A 20,818-nucleotide genomic window follows, 5' to 3' on the forward strand; every position below is an offset into this window, starting at 1 on the left:
ACCACAGTCCAGGACCTGAGACTTATATATATACACACACACACCACAGTCCAGGCCCTGAGACGTATATATATACACACACACACACACCACAGTCCAGGCCCTGAGACTTATATATATACACACACACACCACAGTCCAGGCCCTGATACTTATATATATACACACACACACCACAGTCCAGACCCTGAGACTTATATATATATACACAGACACCACAGTCCAGGCCCTGATACTTATATATATACACACACACCACAGTCCATGCCCTGAGACTTATATATATACACACACACACACACACCACAGTCCAGGCCCTGAGACTTATATATATACACACACACACCACAGTCCAGACCCTGAGACTTATATATATACACACACACACACACCACAGTCCAGGCCCTGAGACTTATATATATACACACACACACCACAGTCCAGGCCCTGATACTTATATATATACACACACACACCACAGTCCAGGCCCTGAGACTTATATATATACACACACACACACACCACAGTCCATGCCCTGAGACTTATATATATACACACACACACACCACAGTCCAGGCCCTGATACTTATATATACACACACACACACCACAGTCCATGCCCTGAGACTTATATATATACACACACACACCACAGTCCAGGCCCTGAGACTTATATATATACACACACACACCACAGTCCATGCCCTGAGACTTATATATATACACACACACACACACCACAGTCCATGCCCTGAGACTTATATATATACACACACACACACCACAGTCCAGGCCCTGATACTTATATATACACACACACACACCACAGTCCATGCCCTGAGACTTATATATATACACACACACACCACAGTCCAGGCCCTGAGACTTATATATATACACACACACACCACAGTCCATGCCCTGAGACTTATATATATACACACACACACACCACAGTCCAGGCCCTGATACTTATATATACACACACACACACCACAGTCCATGCCCTGAGACTTATATATATACACACACACACCACAGTCCATGCCCTGAGACTTATATATATACACACACACACACCACAGTCCAGGCCCTGAGACTTATATATATACACACACACACCACAGTCCAGGCACTGAGACTTATATATACACACACACACACCACAGTCCAAGCCCTGAGACTTATATATATACACACACACACACCACAGTCCAGGCCCTGAGACTTATATATATACACACACACCACAGTCCATGCCCTGAGACTTATATATATACACACACACACACCACAGTCCAGGCCCTGAGACTTATATATATATACACACACACACCACAGTCCAGGCCCTGAGACTTATATATATACACACACACACACCACAGTCCAGGCCCGGAGACTTATATATATACACACACTCACCACAGTCCAGGCCCTGAGACTTATATATATACACACACACACCACAGTCCAGACCCTGAGACTTATATCTCCACACACACACCACTGTCCAGGCCCTGAGACTTATATATATACACACACACACCACTGTCCAGGCCATGAGACTTATATATATACACACACACACCACTGTCCAGACCCTGAGACTTATATATACACACACACACCACTGTCCATGCCCTGAGACTTATATATATACACACACACACCACAGTCCAGCCCCTGAGACTTATATATATATATGCACACACACCACAGTCCAGGCCCTGAGACTTATATATATACACACACAAACACCACAGTCCAGGCCCTGAGACTTTTTATATACACACACAAACACCACAGTCCATGCCCTGAGACTTATATATATACACACACACACCACAGTCCAGGCCCTGAGACTTATATATACACACACACACACCACAGTCCATGCCCTGAGACTTATATATACACACACACACACCACAGTCCAGACCCTGAGACTTACATATATGCACACACACACACCACAGTCCAGGCCCTGAGACTTATATATACACACACACACACCACAGTCCATGCCCTGAGACTTATATATATACACACACACACACCACAGTCCAGGCCCTGAGACTTATATATATATACACTCACACACCACAGTCCATGCCCTGAGACTTATATATACACACACACACCACAGTCCAGGCCCTGAGACTTATATATATACACACACACACACACCACAGTCCAGGCCCTGAGACTTATATATATACACACACACACCACAGTCCATGCCCTGAGACTTATATATATACACACAGACACCACAGTCCAGGCCCTGAGACTTATATATATATACACACACACACCACAGTCCAGACCCTGAGACCTATATATATACACACACACACACCACAGTCCAGGCCCTGAGACTAATATATATACACACACACAGACCACAGTCCATGCCCTGAGACTTATATATATACACACACACACCACAGTCCAGGCCCTGAGACTTATATATATATACACACACACACCACAGTCCAGACCTTGAGACCTATATATATACACACACACACACCACAGTCCATGCCCTGAGACTTATATATATACACACACACACCACAGTCCAGGCCCTGAGACTTATATATATATACACACACACACCACAGTCCAGACCCTGAGACCTATATATATACACACACACACACCACAGTCCAGACCCTGAGACCTATATATATACACACACACACACCACAGTCCAGGCCCTGAGACTTATATATATACACACACGCACCACAGTCCATGCCCTGAGACTTATATATATATACACACAAACACCACAGTCCATGCCCTGAGACTTTTTATATACACACACAAACACCACAGTCCATGCCCTGAGACTTATATATATACACACACACACCACAGTCCAGGCCCTGAGACTTATATATACAAACACACACACCACAGTCCATGCCCTGAGACTTATATATACACACACACACACCACAGTCCAGACCCTGAGACTTACATATATGCACACACACACACCACAGTCCAGGCCCTGAGACTTATATATACACACACACACACCACAGTCCATGCCCTGAGACTTATATATATACACACACACACACCACAGTCCAGGCCCTGAGACTTATATATATATACACTCACACACCACAGTCCATGCCCTGAGACTTATATATACACACACACACCACAGTCCAGGCCCTGAGACTTATATATATACACACACACACACACCACAGTCCTGGCCCTGAGACTTATATATATACACACACACACCACAGTCCATGCCCTGAGACTTATATATATACACACAGACACCACAGTCCAGGCCCTGAGACTTATATATATATACACACACACACCACAGTCCAGACCCTGAGACCTATATATATACACACACACACACCACAGTCCAGGCCCTGAGACTAATATATATACACACACACACACCACAGTCCAGGCCCTGAGACTTATATATATACACACACACACCACAGTCCATGCCCTGAGACTTATATATATACACACAGACACCACAGTCCAGGCCCTGAGACTTATATATATATACACACACACACCACAGTCCATGCCCTGAGACTTATATATATACACACACACACCACAGTCCAGACCCTGAGACTTATATATATACACACACACACCACAGTCCAGGCCCTGATACTTATATATATACACACACACACCACAGTCCATGCCCTGAGACTTATATATATACACACACACACACACCACAGTCCAGGCCCTGAGACTTATATATATACACACACACACCACAGTCCATGCCCTGAGACTTATATATATACACACAGACACCACAGTCCAGGCCCTGAGACTTATATATATATACACACACACACCACAGTCCATGCCCTGAGACTTATATATATACACACACACACCACAGTCCAGGCCCTGAGACTTATATATATACACACACACACACCACAGTCGATGCCCTGAGACTTATATATATACACACACACACCACAGTCCAGGCCCTGAGACTTATATATATACACACACACACCACAGTCCATGCCCTGAGACTTATATATATACACACACACACCACAGTCCATGCCCTGAGACTTATATATATACACACACACACCGCAGTCCAGGCCCTGATACTTATATATATACACACACACACACACCACAGTCCATGCCCTGAGACTTATATATATACACACACACACCACAGTCCAGGCACTGAGACTTATATATACACACACACACACCACAGTCCATGCCCTGAGACTTATATATATACACACACACACACCACAGTCCAGGCCCTGAGACTTATATATATACACACACACCACAGTCCATGCCCTGAGACTTATATATATACACACACACACCACAGTCCAGGCCCTGATACTTATATATACACACACACACACCACAGTCCATGCCCTGAGACTTATATATATACACACACACACCACAGTCCAGGCACTGAGACTTATATATATACACACACACACACCACAGTCCAGGCACTGAGACTTATATATATATACACACACACACCACAGTCCAGGCACTGAGACTTATATATATACACACACACACCACTGTCCAGGCCCTGAGACTTATATATATATACACACACACACACCACAGTCCATGCCCTGAGACTTATATATATACACACACACACACCACAGTCCAGGCCCTGAGACTTATATATATATACACACACACACACCACAGTCCATGCCCTGAGACTTATATATATACACACACACACACCACAGTCCAGGCCCTGAGACTTATATATATATATACACACACACACCACTGTCCAGGCCCTGAGACTTATATATATATATACACACACACACCACAGTCCATGCCCTGAGACTTATATATATACACACACACACACCACAGTCCAGGCCCTGAGACTTATATATATACACACACACCACAGTCCATGCCCTGAGACTTATATATATACACACACACACCACAGTCCAGGCCCTGATACTTATATATACACACACACACACCACAGTCCATGCCCTGAGACTTATATATATACACACACACACCACAGTCCAGGCACTGAGACTTATATATATACACACACACACACCACAGTCCAGGCACTGAGACTTATATATATATACACACACACACCACAGTCCAGGCACTGAGACTTATATATATACACACACACACCACTGTCCAGGCCCTGAGACTTATATATATATACACACACACACACCACAGTCCATGCCCTGAGACTTATATATATACACACACTCACCACAGTCCAGGCCCTGAGACTTATATATATATACACAGACACCACAGTCCAGACACTGAGACTTATATATATACACACATACCACAGTCCAAGCCCTGAGACTTATATATATACACACACACACCACAGTCCAGGCACTGAGACTTATATATATACACACACACACCACAGTCCATGCCCTGAGACTTATATATATACACACACACACCACAGTCCAGGCCCTGATACTTATATATATACACACACACTCACCACAGTCCAGGCCCTGAGACTTATATATATACATACACACACACCACAGTCCAGGCCCTGAGACTTATATATATACACACACACCACAGTCCAGGCCCTGAGACTTATATATATACACACACACACAACAGTCCATGCCCTGAGACTTATATATATACACACACACACACCACAGTCCAGGCCTTGAGACTTATATATATACACACACACACACCACAGTCCAGGCCCTGAGACTTATATATATATAAACACACACACACCACAGTCCAGGCCCTGAGACTTATATATATACACACACACACCACAGTCCAGGCCCTGAGACTTATATATATGCACACACACACCACAGTCCATGCCCTGAGACTTATATATATACACACACACACCACAGTCCAGGCCCTGAGACTTATATATATACACACACACACACCACAGTCCAGACCCTGAGACTTATATATATACACACACACACCACAGTCCAGGCCCTGAGACTTATATATATATATATATACACACACACCACAGTCCATGCCCCGAGACTTATATACACACACACACACACCACAGCCCATGCCCTGAGACTTATATACACACACACACACACCACAGTCCAGGCACTGAGACTTATATATATACACACACACACACCACAGTCCAGGCACTGAGACTTATATATATACACACACACACCACAGTCCGGGCCCTGAGACTTATATATATACACACACACTCACCACAGTCCAGGCCCTGAGACTTATATATATACACACACACACACCACAGTCCATGCCCTGAGACTTATATATATACACACACACACCACAGTCCATGCCCTGAGACTTATATATATACACACACACACACCACAGTCCAGGCCCTGAGACTTATATATATACACACACACCACAGTCCATGCCCTGAGACTTATATATATACACACACACACCACAGTCCAGGCCCTGATACTTATATATACACACACACACACCACAGTCCATGCCCTGAGACTTATATATATACACACACACACCACAGTCCAGGCACTGAGACTTATATATATACACACACACACACCACAGTCCAGGCACTGAGACTTATATATATATACACACACACACCACAGTCCAGGCACTGAGACTTATATATATACACACACACACCACTGTCCAGGCCCTGAGACTTATATATATATACACACACACACACCACAGTCCATGCCCTGAGACTTATATATATACACACACTCACCACAGTCCAGGCCCTGAGACTTATATATATATACACAGACACCACAGTCCAGACACTGAGACTTATATATATACACACATACCACAGTCCAAGCCCTGAGACTTATATATATACACACACACACCACAGTCCAGGCACTGAGACTTATATATATACACACACACACCACAGTCCATGCCCTGAGACTTATATATATACACACACACACCACAGTCCAGGCCCTGATACTTATATATATACACACACACTCACCACAGTCCAGGCCCTGAGACTTATATATATACATACACACACACCACAGTCCAGGCCCTGAGACTTATATATATACACACACACCACAGTCCAGGCCCTGAGACTTATATATATACACACACACACAACAGTCCATGCCCTGAGACTTATATATATACACACACACACACCACAGTCCAGGCCTTGAGACTTATATATATACACACACACACACCACAGTCCAGGCCCTGAGACTTATATATATATAAACACACACACACCACAGTCCAGGCCCTGAGACTTATATATATACACACACACACCACAGTCCAGGCCCTGAGACTTATATATATGCACACACACACCACAGTCCATGCCCTGAGACTTATATATATACACACACACACCACAGTCCAGGCCCTGAGACTTATATATATACACACACACACACCACAGTCCAGACCCTGAGACTTATATATATACACACACACACCACAGTCCAGGCCCTGAGACTTATATATATATATATATACACACACACCACAGTCCATGCCCCGAGACTTATATACACACACACACACACCACAGTCCATGCCCTGAGACTTATATACACACACACACACACCACAGTCCAGGCACTGAGACTTATATATATACACACACACACACCACAGTCCAGGCACTGAGACTTATATATATACACACACACACCACAGTCCAGGCCCTGAGACTTATATATATACACACACACTCACCACAGTCCAGGCCCTGAGACTTATATATATACACACACACACACCACAGTCCATGCCCTGAGACTTATATATATACACACACTCACCACAGTCCAGGCCCTGAGACTTATATATATATACACAGACACCACAGTCCAGACACTGAGACTTATATATATACACACATACCACAGTCCAAGCCCTGAGACTTATATATATACACACACACACCACAGTCCAGGCACTGAGACTTATATATATACACACACACACCACAGTCCAGGCACTGAGACTTATATATATACACACACACACCACAGTCCAGGCACTGAGACATATATATATATACACACAGACACCACAGTCCAGGAACTGAGACTTATATATACACACACACTCACCACAGTCCAGGCCCTGAGACTTATATATATACATACACACACACCACAGTCCAGGCCCTGAGACTTATATATATACACACACACCACAGTCCAGGCCCTGAGACTTATATATATACACACACACACAACAGTCCATGCCCTGAGACTTATATATATACACACACACACCACAGTCCAGGCCCTGAGACTTATATATATATAAACACACACACACCACAGTCCAGGCCCTGAGACTTATATATATACACACACACACCACAGTCCAGGCCCTGAGACTTATATATATGCAAAAACACACCACAGTCCATGCCCTGAGACTTATATATATACACACACACACCACAGTCCAGGCCCTGAGACTTATATATATACACACACACACCACAGTCCAGGCCCTGAGACTTATATATATATATACACACACACCACAGTCCATGCCCCGAGACTTATATACACACACACACACACCACAGTCCATGCCCTGAGACTTATATATATACACACACACACACCACAGTCCATGCCCTGAGACTTTTATATATACACACACACACACACCACAGTCCATGCCCTGAGACTTATATATATACACACACACACCACAGTCCAGGCCCAGAGACTTATATATATACACACACACACCACAGTCCAGGCCCTGAGACTTATATATATACACACACAGACACCACAGTCCAGGCCCTGAGACTTATATATATACACACACACACACCACAGTCCATGCCCTGAGACTTATATATATACACACACACACCACAGTCCAGGCACTGAGACGTATATATATATACACACACACACACCACAGTCCAGGCTCTGAGACTTATTTTTATATACACACACACCAAAGTCCAGGCCCTGATACTTATATATACACACACACACCACAGTCCATGCCCTGAGACATATATACACACACACACCACAGTCCAGGCCCAGAGACTTATATATATATACACACACACACCACAGTCCATGCCCTGAGACTTATATATATACACACACACCACAGTCCAGGCCCTGAGACTTATATATATACACACACACACCACAGTCCATGCCCTGAGACTTATATATACACACACACACCACAGTCCAGGCCCAGAGACTTATATATATACACACACACACCACAGTCCAGGCCCTGAGACTTATATATATACACACACACACCACAGTCCAGGCCCTGAGACTTATATATATACACACACACACCACAGTCCATGCCCTGAGACTTATATATATACACACACACACACCACAGTCCAGGCCCTGAGAATTATATATATACACACACACACCACAGTCCATGCCCTGAGACTTATATATATACACACACACACCACAGTCCAGGCCCTGAGACTTATATATACACACACACACACCACAGTCCAGGCCCTGAGACTTATATATACACACACACACACCACAGTCCATGCCCTGAGACTTATATATATACACACACACACCACAGTCCAGGCCCTGAGACTTATATATACACACACACACACCACAGTCCATGCCCTGAGACTTATATATATACACACACACACCACAGTCCAGGCTCTGAGACTTATATATATATACACACACACCACAGTCCAGGCCCAGAGACTTATATATATACACACACACACCACAGTCCAGGCCCTGAGACTTATATATATACACACACACACCACAGTCCAGGCACTGAGACTTAGATATATACACACAGACACCACAGTCCAGGCCCTGAGACTTATATATATACACACACACACCACAGTCCATGCCCTGAGACTTATATATATACACACACACATCACAGTCCAGGCCCAGAGACTTATATATATACACACACACACCACAGTCCAGGCACTGAGACTTAGATATATACACACAGACACCACAGTCCAGGCCCTGAGACTTATATATATACACACACACACCACGGTCCATGCCCTGAGACTTATATATATATACACACACACCACAGTCCATGCCCTGAGACTTATATATATACACACACACACCACAGTCCAGGCCCAGAGACTTATATATATACACACACACACCACAGTCCAGGCACTGAGACTTAGATATATACACACAGACACCACAGTCCAGGCCCTGAGACTTATATATATACACAAACACACCACAGTCCATGCCCTGAGACGTATATATATACACACACACACCACAGTCCAGGCACTGAGACTTATATATATACACACAGACCACAGTCCAGGCCCTGAGACTTATATATATACACACACACACCACAGTCCAGGCACTGAGACTTAGATATATACACACACACACCACAGTCCATGCCCTGAGACTTATATATATATACACACACACACCACAGTCCAGGCACTGAGACTTATATATACACACACACACCACAGTCCAGGCCCTGAGACTTATATCTATATACACACACACCACAGTCCAGGCCCTGAGACTTATATATATACACACACACACCACAGTCCATGCCCTGAGACTTATATATATACACAGACACCACAGTCCAGACCCTGAGACTTATATATATATATACACACACACCACAGTCCAGGCCCTGAGACTTATATATATACACACACACACCACAGTCCATGCCCTGAGACTTATATATATACACACACACCACAGTCCAGACCCTGAGACTTATATATATATACACACACACCACAGTCCAGGCCCTGAGACTTATATATATACACACACACACCACAGTCCATGCCCTGAGACTTATATATATACACACACACACCACAGTCCAGGCACTGAGACTTATATATATACACACACACCACAGTCCAGGCCCTGAGACTTATATATGTACACACACACCACAGTCCAGACCCAGAGACTTATATATATACACACACACACCACAGTCCATGCCCTGAGACTTATATATATACACACACAGACCACAGTCCAGGCCCTGAGACTTATATATATACACACACACACCACAGTCCAGGCACTGAGACTTATATATATACACACACACACCACAGTCCAGACCCTGAGACTTATATATATATACACACACACCACAGTCCAGGCCCTGAGACTTAAATATATACACACACACACACCACAGTCCATGCCCTGAGACTTATATATATACACACAGACACCACAGTCCAGACCCTGAGACTTATATATATATACACACACACCACAGTCCAGGCCCTGAGACTTATATATATACACACACTCACCACAGTCCAGGCCCTGAGACTTATATATATACACACACACACCACAGTCCATGCCCTGAGACTTATATATATACACACACACACCACAGTCCATGCCCTGAGACTTATATATATACACACACACACCACAGTCCAGGCCCTGAGACTTATATATATATACACACAAACACCACAGTCCAGGCCCTGAGACTTATATATATATATACACACACCACAGTCCAGGCCCTGAGACTTATATATATATGCACACACACACCACAGTCCATGCCCTGAGACTTATATATATATACACACACACCACAGTCCAGACCCTGAGACTTATATATATACACACACACACACCACAGTCCAGGCCCTGAGCCTTATACATATACACACACACCACAGTCCAGGCACTGAGACTTATATATATACACACACACACACCACAGTCCAGGCCCTGAGACTTATATATATACACACACACCACAGTCCAGGCACTGAGACTTATATATATACACACACACACCACAGTCCATGCCCTGAGACTTATATATATACACACACACACCACAGTCCATGCCCTGAGACTTATATATATACACACACACACCACAGTCCAGACCCTGAGACTTATATATATATACACACACACCACAGTCCAGACCCTGAGACTTATATATATACACACACACACACCACAGTCCATGCCCTGAGACTTATATATATACACACACACACACCACAGTCCATGCCCTGAGACTTATATATATACACACACACACCACAGTCCAGACCCTGAGAATTATATATATATACACACACTCACCACAGACCAGGCCCTGAGACTTATATATATACACACACACACCACAGTCCATGCCCTGAGACTTATATATATATACGCACACACACCACAGTCCAGGCCCTGAGACTTATATATATACACACACACACCACAGTCCATGCCCTGACACTTATATATATACACACACACACACCACAGTCCATGCCCTGAGACTTATATATATACACACAGACACCACAGTCCATGCCCTGAGACTTATATATATACACACACACCACAGTCCAGACCCTGAGACTTATATATATACACACACACCACAGTCCAGACCCAGAGACTTATATATATACACACACACACCACAGTCCATGCCCTGAGACTTATATATATACACACACAGACCACAGTCCAGGCCCTGAGACTTATATATATACACACACACACCACAGTCCAGGCACTGAGACTTATATATATACACACACACACCACAGTCCAGACCCTGAGACTTATATATATACACACACACACCACAGTCCAGGCCCTGAGACTTATATATACACACACTCACCACAGTCCAGGCCCTGAGACTTATATATATATATACACACAGACACCACAGTCCAGGCCCTGAGACTTATATATATACACACACACACCACAGTCCAGGCACTGAGACTTATATATATATACACACACACACCACAGTCCAGGCCCTGAGACTTATATATATATACGCACACCACAGTCCAGACCCTGAGACTTATATATATACACACACACCACAGTCCAGGCACTGAGACTTATATATATACACACACACCACAGTCCATGCCCTGAGACTTATATATATATACACACACACACCACAGTCCAGACCCTGAGACTTATATATATATATACACACACACCACAGTCCAGGCCCTGAGACTTATATATATACACACACTCACCACAGTCCAGGCCCTGAGACTTATATATATACACACACACACCACAGTCCATGCCCTGAGACTTATATATATACACACACACACCACAGTCCATGCCCTGAGACTTATATATATACACACACACACCACAGTCCAGGCCCTGAGACTTATATATATATACACACAAACACCACAGTCCAGGCCCTGAGACTTATATATATATATACACACACCACAGTCCAGGCCCTGAGACTTATATATATATACACACACACACCACAGTCCATGCCCTGAGACTTATATATATATACACACACACCACAGTCCAGACCCTGAGACTTATATCTATACACACACACACACCACAGTCCAGGCCCTGAGACTTATACATATACACACACACCACAGTCCAGGCACTGAGACTTATATATATACACACACACACACCACAGTCCAGGCCCTGAGACTTATATATATACACACACACCACAGTCCAGGCACTGAGACTTATATATATACACACACACACCACAGTCCATGCCCTGAGACTTATATATATACACACACACACCACAGTCCATGCCCTGAGACTTATATATATACACACACACACCACAGTCCAGACCCTGAGACTTATATATATATACACACACACCACAGTCCAGACCCTGAGACTTATATATATACACACACACACACCACAGTCCATGCCCTGAGACTTATATATATACACACACACACACCACAGTCCATGCCCTGAGACTTATATATATACACACACACACCACAGTCCAGACCCTGAGACTTATATATATATACACACACACCACAGTCCAGACCCTGAGACTTATATATATACACACACACACACCACAGTCCATGCCCTGAGACTTATATATATACACACACACACACCACAGTCCTTGCCCTGAGACTTATATATATACACACAGACACCACAGTCCAGACTCTGAGACTTATATATATATACACACACTCACCACAGACCAGGCCCTGAGACTTATATATATACACACACACACCACAGTCCAGGCCCTGAGACTTATATATATATACACACACACACCACAGTCCAGGCCCTGAGACTTATATATATACACACACACACCACAGTCCATGCCCTGACACTTATATATATACACACACACACACCACAGTCCATGCCCTGAGACTTATATATATACACACAGACACCACAGTCCATGCCCTGAGACTTATATATATATATATACACACACACACCACAGTCCAGACCCTGAGACTTATATATATATACACACACACACCACAGTCCATGCCCTGAGACTTATATATATATACACACACACACCACAGTCCAGGCCCTGAGACTTATATATATACACACACACACCACAGTCCAGGCCCTGAGACTTATATATACACACACTCACCACAGTCCAGGCCCTGAGACTTATATATATATATACACACAGACACCACAGTCCAGGCCCTGAGACTTATATATATACACACACACACCACAGTCCAGGCGCTGAGACTTATATATATACACACACACACCACAGTCCAGGCACTGAGACTTATATATATATACACACACACACCACAGTCCAGGCCCTGAGACTTATATATATATACGCACACCACAGTCCAGACCCTGAGACTTATATATATACACACACACCACAGTCCAGGCACTGAGACTTATATATATACACACACACCACAGTCCATGCCCTGAGACTTATATATATATACACACACACACCACAGTCCAGGCCCTGAGACTTATATATATATACACACACACACCACAGTCCAGGCACTGAGACTTATATATATACACACGGACACCACAGTCCAGACCCTGAGACTTATATATATACATACACACACCACAGTCCAGACCCTGAGACTTATATATATACACACACACCACAGTCCAGGCACTGAGACTTATATATATACACACACACCACAGTCCATGCCCTGAGACTTATATATATACACACACACACCACAGTCCATGCCCTGAGACTTATATATATACACACACATACACCACAGTCCAGACCCTGAGACTTATATATATACACACACACTCACCACAGTCCAGGCCCTGAGACTTATATATACACACACACACCACAGTCCAGGCCCTGATACTTATATATACACACACACACCACAGTCCATGCCCTGAGACTTATATATATACACACACATACACCACAGTCCAGACCCTGAGACTTATATATATACACACACACTCACCACAGTCCAGGCCCTGAGACTTATATATACACACACACACCACAGTCCAGGCCCTGATACTTATATATACACACACACACCACAGTCCATGCCCTGAGACTTATATATATATACACACACACACACCACAGTCCAGGCCCTGAGACTTATATATATACACACACACACACCACAGTCCATGCCCTGAGACTTATATATATATACACACACCACAGTCCAGGCACTGAGACTTATATATATACACACACACACACCACAGTCCATGCCCTGAGACTTATATATATATACACACACACCACAGTCCAGGCACTGAGATTTATATATATACACACACACACCACAGTCCAGACCCTGATACTTATATATATACACACACACACACACCACAGTCCAGGCCCTGATACTTATATATATACACACACACACCACAGTCCATGCCCTGAGACTTATATATACACACACACACACCACAGTCCATGCCCTGAGACTTATATATACACACACACACACCACAGTCCATGCCCTGAGACTTCTATATACACACACCCACCACAGTCCAGGCCCTGAGACTTATATATATACACACACACACACCACAGTCCATGCCCTGAGACTTATATATATACACACACACACCACAGTCCAGGCCCTGAGACTTATATATATACACACACACACCACAGTCCATGCCCTGAGACTTATATATACACACACACACCACAGTCCAGGCCCTGAGACTTATATATATACACACACACACCACAGTCCATGCCCTGAGACTTATATATACACACACTCACCACAGTCCAGGCCCTGAGACTTATATATATATATACACACAGACACCACAGTCCAGGCCCTGAGACTTATATATATACACACACACACCACAGTCCAGGCACTGAGACTTATATATATATACACACACACACCACAGTCCAGGCCCTGAGACTTATATATATATACGCACACCACAGTCCAGACCCTGAGACTTATATATATACACACACACCACAGTCCAGGCACTGAGACTTATATATATACACACACACCACAGTCCATGCCCTGAGACTTATATATATATACACACACACACCACAGTCCAGACCCTGAGACTTATATATATATATACACACACACCACAGTCCAGGCCCTGAGACTTATATATATACACACACTCACCACAGTCCAGGCCCTGAGACTTATATATATACACACACACACCACAGTCCATGCCCTGAGACTTATATATATACACACACACACCACAGTCCATGCCCTGAGACTTATATATATACACACACACACCACAGTCCAGGCCCTGAGACTTATATATATATACACACAAACACCACAGTCCAGGCCCTGAGACTTATATATATATATACACACACCACAGTCCAGGCCCTGAGACTTATATATATATACACACACACACCACAGTCCATGCCCTGAGACTTATATATATATACACACACACCACAGTCCAGACCCTGAGACTTATATCTATACACACACACACACCACAGTCCAGGCCCTGAGACTTATACATATACACACACACCACAGTCCAGGCACTGAGACTTATATATATACACACACACACACCACAGTCCAGGCCCTGAGACTTATATATATACACACACACCACAGTCCAGGCACTGAGACTTATATATATACACACACACACCACAGTCCATGCCCTGAGACTTATATATATACACACACACACCACAGTCCATGCCCTGAGACTTATATATATACACACACACACCACAGTCCAGACCCTGAGACTTATATATATATACACACACACCACAGTCCAGACCCTGAGACTTATATATATACACACACACACACCACAGTCCATGCCCTGAGACTTATATATATACACACACACACACCACAGTCCATGCCCTGAGACTTATATATATACACACACACACCACAGTCCAGACCCTGAGACTTATATATATATACACACACACCACAGTCCAGACCCTGAGACTTATATATATACACACACACACACCACAGTCCATGCCCTGAGACTTATATATATACACACACACCACAGTCCAGACCCTGAGACTTATATATATACACACACACACACCACAGTCCATGCCCTGAGACTTATATATATACACACACACACACCACAGTCCATGCCCTGAGACTTATATATATACACACACACACCACAGTCCAGACCCTGTGACTTATATATATATACACACACACCACAGTCCAGACCCTGAGACTTATATATATACACACACACACACCACAGTCCATGCCCTGAGACTTATATATATACACACACACACACCACAGTCCTTGCCCTGAGACTTATATATATACACACAGACACCACAGTCCAGACTCTGAGACTTATATATATATACACACACTCACCACAGACCAGGCCCTGAGACTTATATATATACACACACACACCACAGTCCAGGCCCTGAGACTTATATATATATACACACACACACCACAGTCCAGGCCCTGAGACTTATATATATACACACACACACCACAGTCCATGCCCTGACACTTATATATATACACACACACACACCACAGTCCATGCCCTGAGACTTATATATATACACACAGACACCACAGTCCATGCCCTGAGACTTATATATATATATATACACACACACACCACAGTCCAGACCCTGAGACTTATATATATATACACACACACACCACAGTCCATGCCCTGAGACTTATATATATATACACACACACACCACAGTCCAGGCCCTGAGACTTATATATATACACACACACACCACAGTCCAGGCCCTGAGACTTATATATACACACACTCACCACAGTCCAGGCCCTGAGACTTATATATATATATACACACAGACACCACAGTCCAGGCCCTGAGACTTATATATATACACACACACACCACAGTCCAGGCGCTGAGACTTATATATATACACACACACACCACAGTCCAGGCACTGAGACTTATATATATATACACACACACACCACAGTCCAGGCCCTGAGACTTATATATATATACGCACACCACAGTCCAGACCCTGAGACTTATATATATACACACACACCACAGTCCAGGCACTGAGACTTATATATATACACACACACCACAGTCCATGCCCTGAGACTTATATATATATACACACACACACCACAGTCCAGGCCCTGAGAATTATATATATATACACACACACACCACAGTCCAGGCACTGAGACTTATATATATACACACGGACACCACAGTCCAGACCCTGAGACTTATATATATACATACACACACCACAGTCCAGACCCTGAGACTTATATATATACACACACACCACAGTCCAGGCACTGAGACTTATATATATACACACACACCACAGTCCATGCCCTGAGACTTATATATATACACACACACACCACAGTCCATGCCCTGAGACTTATATATATACACACACATACACCACAGTCCAGACCCTGAGACTTATATATATACACACACACTCACCACAGTCCAGGCCCTGAGACTTATATATACACACACACACCACAGTCCAGGCCCTGATACTTATATATACACACACACACCACAGTCCATGCCCTGAGACTTATATATATACACACACATACACCACAGTCCAGACCCTGAGACTTATATATATACACACACACTCACCACAGTCCAGGCCCTGAGACTTATATATACACACACACACCACAGTCCAGGCCCTGATACTTATATATACACACACACACCACAGTCCATGCCCTGAGACTTATATATATATACACACACACACACCACAGTCCAGGCCCTGAGACTTATATATATACACACACACACACCACAGTCCATGCCCTGAGACTTATATATATATACACACACCACAGTCCAGGCACTGAGACTTATATATATACACACACACACACCACAGTCCATGCCCTGAGACTTATATATATACACACACACCACAGTCCAGGCACTGAGATTTATATATATACACACACACACCACAGTCCAGACCCTGATACTTATATATATACACACACACACACACCACAGTCCAGGCCCTGATACTTATATATATACACACACACACCACAGTCCATGCCCTGAGACTTATATATACACACACACACACCACAGTCCATGCCCTGAGACTTATATATACACACACACACACCACAGTCCATGCCCTGAGACTTCTATATACACACACCCACCACAGTCCAGGCCCTGAGACTTATATATATACACACACACACACCACAGTCCATGCCCTGAGACTTATATATATACACACACACACCACAGTCCAGGCCCTGAGACTTATATATATACACACACACACCACAGTCCATGCCCTGAGACTTATATATACACACACACACCACAGTCCAGGCCCTGAGACTTATATATATACACACACACACCACAGTCCATGCCCTGAGACTTATATATATACACACACACACCACAGTCCATGCCCTGAGACTTATATATATACACACACACACCACAGTCCTTGCCCTGAGACTTATATATACACACACACACACCACAGTCCATGCCCTGAGACTTATATATATACACACACACACCACAGTCCATGCCCTGAGACTTATATATATACACACACACACCACAGTCCATGCCCTGAGACTTATATATACACACACACACACCACAGTCCATGCCCTGAGACTTATATATATACACACACACACCACAGTCCAGGCCCTGAGACTTATATATATACACACACACCACAGTCCATGCCCTGAAACTTATATATATACACACACACACCACAGTCCATGCCCAGAGACTTATATATATACACACACACACCACAGTCCATGCCCTGAGACTTATATATATACACACACACACCACAGTCCAGGCCCAGAGACTTATATATATACACACACACACCACAGTCCAGGCCCAGAGACTTATATATATACACACACACACCACAGTCCAGAACCTGAGACTTATATATATACACACACACCACAGTCCAGACCCTGAGACTTATATATATTCACACACACACCACAGTCCAGAACCTGAGACTTATATATATACACACACACCACAGTCCAGACCCTGAGACTTATATATATATACACACACACACCACAGTCCATGCCCTGAGACTTATATATATACACACACACACACCACAGTCCAGGCCCTGAGACTTCGATATATACACACACACACCACAGTCCATGCCCTGAGACTTAGATATATACACACACACACCACAGTCCAGGCCCTGATACTTATATATATACACACACACTCACCACAGTCCAGACCCTGAGACTTATATATATATACACACACACACCACAGTCCAGGCCCTGAGACTTATATATATATATACACACACACCACAGTCC

This window comes from Heterodontus francisci, chromosome 22 (genome assembly GCF_036365525.1).
Source record: "Heterodontus francisci isolate sHetFra1 chromosome 22, sHetFra1.hap1, whole genome shotgun sequence".
Classification (NCBI taxonomy): domain Eukaryota; kingdom Metazoa; phylum Chordata; class Chondrichthyes; order Heterodontiformes; family Heterodontidae; genus Heterodontus; species Heterodontus francisci.